We start from the raw sequence: 7,992 nt of genomic DNA, 5'->3' as shown, positions 1-7,992 counted from the left end.
TCAACTAGCCCCACTACAATGAAGACTAAGGCCGCTGCTGGATGCGGTGCTCGACTAAGTCCTCACAAGAATCAGGGAGCCTTCCATGTGCCTTCTAATGATGATGAAGCTGATCATGAGGAACTAGCCGAAATCATCAGAGAGAGACAACAAAGGGCCTCTAGAGCCAAGGGCAGTGTTGTGCCTCTTTTGCTGCATCCGAAGAAGATCCTGGACTTCATTGATCTTTGGCACAAAGATCCAAACACTCCCTTGCCAGAATTGAATCTCACACCTCGCCAAAGTCATATGTTGTCAGCTTTCATTGCTGAAGAAAAAATAGAAATTTGAGAAGGCCAGGCAGTTGAAGAAAATGCAGTACAAGAAGGAGCGTCTTCTCAACAAGAATATTGTGACAATGACCACTGATGAACTCATTGCTGCTCAGACTGAGATTAAAAAACTCAGTGATGAATTTGAAGCATACCGTGCTGACTGGCTTGGAGCCAAAGTCAGGTTTGTGAAGTTAACCGAGAAGTTCACTACCAATGTTGCAGCTCCATCGCAATAAGAAATTCCTCAGGCTGAGGCATCTGCTTAGCCGACTGAAGAACATGCCAGCACCGCTGATGACAATCAGGCTGCTGATGAAACTCGGAGTACCATGGCTGATGACTGCATTCCAGCCGCTGAAGAAATTGCCAAGGCAATAACTAGTGTTGCGCCTGGAGAAACTGTCAGGACAGCTGAAGCTTCAACAGCTGTGCCTGAAGTAACTGAAAATGCCAGGGCAACTGCATCAGTCGTGCCTGAAGTAAATGAGCCAATTTCCTCTGCTCCTCTGGCACCTACACCAAGTCCAATTCTTCCTTCTGCCTCAGATGTGAAAAAGACCAAGGCTGCGGAGCGTGCAGCTGTGAAGAAAAGGAAAGCATCAACTTCATCAGATTCTTCAGCTTCGAAGAAGATGAAGAAATTGACTAGTTCTTTTGAGAATCCAATAGATGTTGTTCCAGTCTAAAGCATGCTATCAAAGGAACTCGTTCCTTTTGATGAATAATACGTGATCCCAAGCGGATCTGATGAAGATATTCCTTCTACTGCTTCTTCAGAGCAGTTGGATGAAGAAATTGAAGCGGATGCAATCCCTTCAACCCCAATCGTCTCATCGCCCATGCCTCAGTTCACTGCTGAAGAGGCTGGCGTTCAAGAAATGAGTGATGTAGAAGAGGATGTGGACATTGGAAGCACTACTCCAGTGATGAACGATGACTTTTGGGAAAGTCAGCACCCCAATTCTCCCATGTTCACACCTCTGCAACAAATTCCTTAGTCCCCAGTGACTACAGTTCAAATGGCATCTGAAGAACCACACCCCACACCGTCTGTCCATGAAGAGATTCCAGCCACTAGTGCTGATGAAATTGTAAATGAAGAATTGAAGACCCAGGCTGCCACTGAAGACGAACCTGAAATTCCTCAGCCTGTGGATCCTGAGATTGCGATTCCTGAGGTGGTGATGCAATTGACCGATACTCCTCAGCCCAAGCCAAAGGATACCTTCTCAAAGAAGCAGAAATTCAAGGCTGATGACTTCTTCGGCGAGCATGTGTTCTTCAAAGAGTATAATCCATATGACTCTGCTCATCTTAGAAGGAAGCGTTTTTGGACTGCCAGCCAAGCCAATTTCTATTCTTCACTGCTTTTCAACAAAGACAAAGTCTTCGATCATGAGCATATTCCTCACGTGGACATGGAATCACTGTCTTTCTTCACCCCAGTACGCAGTGTACTTCATGATGCAGGACTGCTCAACTTTTGCACTGACATTGTTGATTGGAATGAAGAGCTAATTCGTCAGTTCTATGCAACAGCGCACATCACAGGAGATGATGACGATGTGAACTCTTGGGTATTGGACTAGATGACCAAAAATACTCACTATAAAGCACCGGCCTCTGAATTGCTTCATGCCCTGCCTGTCAGTCCTCCCCTTGAAGGAGCTCATTGTATGTACCATGAACCTGAACTCACTGCTCATTACATGCAAGTACTAATGAAGCCGCTGAAGCCCGGTCAAGCCCCAAGGACCAAATTCCTCGTGAAGGAATTGATGTACGTGCCAAGAACAGTCAATCGCATTGTGACGAAGACTTTTAGTCCTATCAAAGGCCACGACTCGACTGATGAGGAAGTCGTTGGCATCATGAAGAATCTGCTATTCCATATCATGCATGGCATTCCTGTCAACTATCATGATTTCTTCATGAGGACTCTGGCAAATGTTGCACTCTCTCCGTTTGAGTTGAAGCCTTATGCTCCTTGGATTATGAGATTCCTCAGAACAAGGTCTTCACTCAACTACAAGGCTGATTTTCAAAATCATATCAGCTACTTGCCCCCCATTGAAGTCCTCAAACGGACATTTTCCTCAGCTGACGAAAAGGGCAAGGCAGCTGCTGTTATTGATGAAGGCATTCGTCCATTGGATGGTCAGTTTTGCAAAGCTGCATCTTACTCCACCAATGATGACTCTGCCACTGATGACTCTGCCGCACAAGCTTCAAAGCCAAATCCTCAAGCCACAGCTCGAGGGGTGATGACTGATCGTGAGCTTCTCCTCAGTCTTCACCAGAAGGTCTATCACAACCACAAATGGGTTAAGCGCCAGTTTGGTTCAATTCTTCACAACATGACTGCTACACACAATGCGGTGAAGAAAAACCATTACTACCTCCATGAAGTCTTCGGTCGCACCTGGGCTGTTCTGTCACATTTGTATGGTGAAGAAGATCTGAAGCAAATGGGTCTCAAGCAGGACTTTGACTTGTCTCAACCACCAGCGAATAAATTCAAGAAGGTCAAAGTTCCCTCCTTGGTGGCCAGCTCATATTCTTCATCACGCGACACGGACGAGCATGAAGACTTGGACGACACTGCGGCAGGCCCTACAACAACAAATGACCCCAACAAAGCTGGCGCTCCTTCTTCATCATGATATTCTTCAGGGGCGTTAGTCCTCATTTTTCGATCCTTTTGGTCATTCGATGACAAAGGGGGAGAAATTTGAGTTAGTCTTCAAGCGGGTCTACATTTATGGGCGTTTTTTTCTAAGTTACAACTCTCGTTCTTTTGAAGACTTTGCTGGATCGAGTTGTAAACTTAAACTCTATGGTGGTCTGATATTTTTGCTATGTTCTTGTGCATGCTTATTCCTCGTTAATGTTAATGCACGCATGCTGAATTACATCAGTCACCATATTTCATCATGCATTTCAAATTCTTCACAATATATGTCAAATGCGTGTATGAATTACAAGATATAGGGGGAGATCTCCATGATTCTATTCTTCAAGTGTGCATTGCTTCAAAAGCTAATTCCTCAATATGCACATCTTCAGGGGGAGTTCTTCTATATCTTGCAATCAAATTCCTCAATTTCAGTATTTACACTTCATATGTTTATCCCCGTTGAAAACTTAACCTATATTGCCATCAATCAGCAAAAAGGGGGAGATTGTAAGTGCATCTAGTGCCCCTTAGTGATTTTGGTGTATTGAAGACTTAAGGACTAATGCGTTTGTGAGTGTACACAGGTCTATAAGTCTATGAGGAGTTTGATATTTACAGAGAAAGTCGATCCCTAAAAATGAAACTCTTCGACTGAAGACTTTGGATTTCTGAAGACTTTCTGAAGACTTTGAAAGTGAAGAAATTGGTGTGACCTTGAAGACTTGGTATTCATTCGAGGAGCATGAAGCGTGAAGACTTTTGTTTTCGTAGTTTCATTTTCTCTTTCTTGAGTCATAGGAAACTCAATTAATACATAAAAATTTCCAAGTAATGCTCAACTCAAAATCCTACACCTACCAATCCCTTCAAGTGAAGCCATTGGAAATCCCATACATTTCAGTCAATTTCTTCAGTGACAGAGACGAAGCTCTTCTGGTCTCTGAGGAATTTGTTCTGACTGAGGAGTTAGGAATTCGCCAGTGCGGTTTGCCTACAAGTGAGGAACATGATAGCCTTGAGGAATTTGTTAGTCAAATTTCCGAACGTTGCTGCGCTACACGCCAGCTGTCCCAAAATATCTACCACCTAACGGTCATATCATTGAAGGGCATTTATGTCTTATCATGTCGGGCTGCTCCCTAGGCTATAAATAGCCACCCCCTACAACCACTAGTTCGTTGGCTGCTCCGAGATAAACTGAACCTTGTCATTTGAGAGCAACCCATCCTCCGAGAACTTTGAGCGAAAATCATCAAGTGAGGAAAACCCAAACCCAAACACCTACAAACCCAAAGTGATTGAGCATCACTGAAGAGATTGATCCTGCGTGGATCCGACGCTTGTTACCTTTGAAGACTGTGCATCTTCCAGATGGTTAGGCGTCATGGTCTAGAGCATCCAAGAGGAAATTGTGGATCACCGAGTGACCAAGTTTGTGAAGGTTTGGAAGTCACCTGAAGACTTACCACGAATGATTGGGTGAGGTCTGTGTGACTTTAGCTCAAGGAGAATACGGTGAGGACTATGTGTCCGGGACTGTTTGTCCTCAGGTTTAAATACCTAGCTGCTCCAACCAGACGTACAACTGTCACAGCAGTTGGAACTGGTCTACCAAATCATTGTCTACACCAAGCCTATTCGTTCTATTTCCTCAACTCTTTCACTTCCTCATTACTGTGTTGTGCACTTGTTCATATCTATTTGAAGACTTTGACTGAAGACCTTCTCAATTTCCTTAGTTCAATTTCTTCAGTCTATTTGTCTTCATCCTGTTATCCTGTGTTTACGCTTTCTGTACTCTGTGCTTGTTTTCATTTCATCATGATGACCATGCTTATGTTCTGTTATGTTTGCATCTGAGTACTTATTCCGCTGCAAGTAGTTCTTCGCTTAGGAATTTCCTCACCCTGAAATTCCTCAATGAAGAATTCATAAAAATAGCATATTCACCCCCCTCTAGTCGATCTAACGCACTTTAAGTGGCGGCAAGCGCCTCCTCACAGGCGGCAAGGTCCTCCTCCTGGGAGTTGAGTAGAGCCTGGTGTTGTTGCTGAGCAGGCTCGTCCTTGGCGGCCTACTCCTTTGCCGCCTCCTAGGCCTTCTCGACCTCGGCCTGCTTCAGGACGAGCTCCCGCTTGCGCTCAGCCAGCTCATCCTGGACAACCTTCAGTTCGTCCCGGGCCCCGACAAACCAAGCTCGCATCCGAGTGACGTGCTCCTCAAGATCTGCCTCTGCCTTGTCCACCGCCGCCATCCTGGATTTCACCTTGTCCAGGCGGGCACGGGGGAGCGCCTGGAGTTTCTGAAAGTTGGCGCCCATGGCCCGGAGAAGTTGGTCCTCTCGGAAACCACCGTTGCCGGGGCTCGGTTTGTCGACAACCTGGAGCCCAGCAGTGGCGAGCGCCTCGTCGTCAAACACCTCCTGCTCGGCTGACGCCCTGGTGCCCGCCGTCCCTGGGAGGTGGAAGAATAGGCCGTCGCCCACCTTCAAGTACCTGCCCGGGGCGGGGGCCGGAGGGGAGGATGGTTGGTCATTGGCCACCTCCTCCTCGGTGGCAGCCTTATCGGCCTCCCCAACAGCTGCCTCGCTGGCCCCTTCGGCAGTATCCTTGCCGGCCTCCTCGGCAGGCCCCTTGGCGGCCTCCTCAGCGGCGGCCTTGGCGGCCTCCTCGGCAGCAATCTTGTCGGCCTTGGCCTCGGCATCCTTGGCGACCTCCTCGATGATGGTGTCGACATCCTCCGTGTTCGTCGAGGGAAGTTCTGGAATCCAGAAGAGAAGATAAATCAAGGGCAAGGCCAAGGTTCAGAACAAAAGCAAAAAACACACCGAGCGACAAGAAATGGGAAACAGACAACTCACCCGTGCCAAGCTGGGAAGCGTTTCCCTCCCCGCCAACGTCCGTTGCCAGGATGAAGCCACCAGCACCCATTCCGGCCCCTTCTCCCTCCATGTGTGTGGGCCGGGTGGTGGCCGTCCTCGCCGGTGACGCCCCTCTGGCCGGCGTGGTCGATGGGGTTGGCGTGTTGGGTGTGGCCCTCAGTGGCTCCTCCTGCTGCCGCTCTCCTCCTATGATCTCACCAAGAACAGCATCAACAATTCACACCCCAGTGCCCGTCGACAAGGAGATGAGTAGTGAACTCACGTTGGGGGCTGAAGCAGCGGTTGCGCCGAGGGCTGTTGTCCGGGCTGATCACCACTAACTCTGACGTGCGTGAAGTGCTCGCCGGGGGCTTGCCGCCTGTCGACATCTTGGCCCTCTTCGCCACCCTCTGAGCCAGCGTCTCCATGTCCCTACAAGCACAAGATCACATTAAAGAGGATAACACCAGCTGAGGGTCAAAAATGATGGAAGGCAAGGTGCTTCTCGTCCCCCGCCTCTTGCCTCCTCTTCATCATTGGGCTGAATGATCCAAGGTTTTACTCGGCCTCCAAGGTGCTGTCTGAAGGAGGAGTAGAAGGGGATGGGGTCCGGCGCCGCTTGGACGAGGAGGAGGCAGTCGCTATCTTCTTCGCCACAGCGGCCTTCACCGTCTTCTTCGCTGCCGTGGCCTTCATCGCCCTTGTCTGGCGCACGAGCTGCTCCTGAGCCGGTTGCCGCTGCGTGGTCCTGCCGGGTCGGACCGGCTCGCTGGAACTGGCCCGCTGTAGGATGCGCTTCTTCCCCGCGGTTGGGGGGTTGGGGTCGTCCGCCTCGGCCTCCTCTTCGGATGACTCGTCGCCCACGTCTTCAACGAGGGGAGCCCCGGCGCCGCTGGCCTCCCAGGCAGACTCCGCCCACTTGGCAAGCTCCTTCTCCTCCGCGGTCGCGTCAGCCTCGTCCTCCACGGTGCCGACGCTGCCGACCTTCTTGGAAAGCGCCACCTCCGCCGCCCTGGCAGCGATGTAGTCCAGCTCCTCCTTGGTGGTGTCGCGGATGAATAGTGGCTCGTCACAGACATAGTTCTCCGACAAGTTGTCGAAAAACTCCTGCACCTTCTCTACTGGTGGCTCGTCCCAGGCAGAGTCGAGGCCATGCACGTTGAAGACCGGCATCATGGCAATGATAGCGGACTGGCGAGAGTTGTTTCTTAGTGGGACCACTCCCACCGGCAACCCAAATAGAGGCCCGTTGACGGCCTTGCTGGTCTTCGCGGCGTTGCCGGTCCTCTTAGCCCTGCCGTCGCCGTCGATGTTGAGCTAAAAAAGCCTCTGGCAAAAATGGGCATGCCCCAGCACCGTGAAGTTTGCTTCAGGAAAGGCCGGAGCCTCATGATATCGGCCACATTCCTGAAGTCCCAGGTCGGCCTCCCCTTGTTGTGCAGCGGGGCGATTTGGCGACGGATGAAATCGGCCCCAATCATCTCAAGGGTGAGCCCAGCCATGGTGAGGCAATGGATCCTGGTGGTGGCGACCGTGAGCTTCTTGTCGTTGGCGTCGTGTTCGCTCCAGTCCTTGCGGCGGGTCGGCAGGCTCTGAACTCCTGATCCATCGCCTCCTTGATCCAGACTTACCGGCCCCGCCATTCGTCCCACCTCTCCTTCTGGGCACCCTCCGGGTACGTGCCCTTCTCCTGGGTCCTCGGGATCCAGGTGATGCACCCAGAAATGGCGTCCCCTGGCTGGATGCGAGGATAGAAGTAGTGGCGGAAGAGCGTCGTGCTGGGGAGCACTCCGGCAAATCCCTCGCATAGATGGGCGAAGAAGGCCATGCACGCCACGGCATTCGGCGTAAAGTCGAGGAGATGAAAGCCTTAGGTGTGCATGATGTCGTTGAAGAAATTAGAGAAAGGGGGCAGAGCCCGCAAGAAAAGTAGTTGACGAAGAAAGGGTACCGATCTGGACCGGCCTCGGCGAAGTCGGCGGGGATGATGTGCGTAGCGGGGTGCCCCGTCGTCTTCCTCCCCCACAGGGGCGTGAAGTAGTCCCTAAGGTGGACCGCATCGACCATCGAGGGGAAATAGGCGTGCTGTGTCCGCAGCACTGTGAACTCGCTCTCCGGCGCCTCCTTCCCTCCATCATCTT

Source organism: Triticum aestivum, chromosome 6D (genome assembly GCF_018294505.1).
Source record: "Triticum aestivum cultivar Chinese Spring chromosome 6D, IWGSC CS RefSeq v2.1, whole genome shotgun sequence".
In the NCBI taxonomy this organism is placed as follows: Eukaryota; Viridiplantae; Streptophyta; class Magnoliopsida; order Poales; family Poaceae; genus Triticum; species Triticum aestivum.
Note: the sequence above shows the minus strand (reverse complement) of the source record.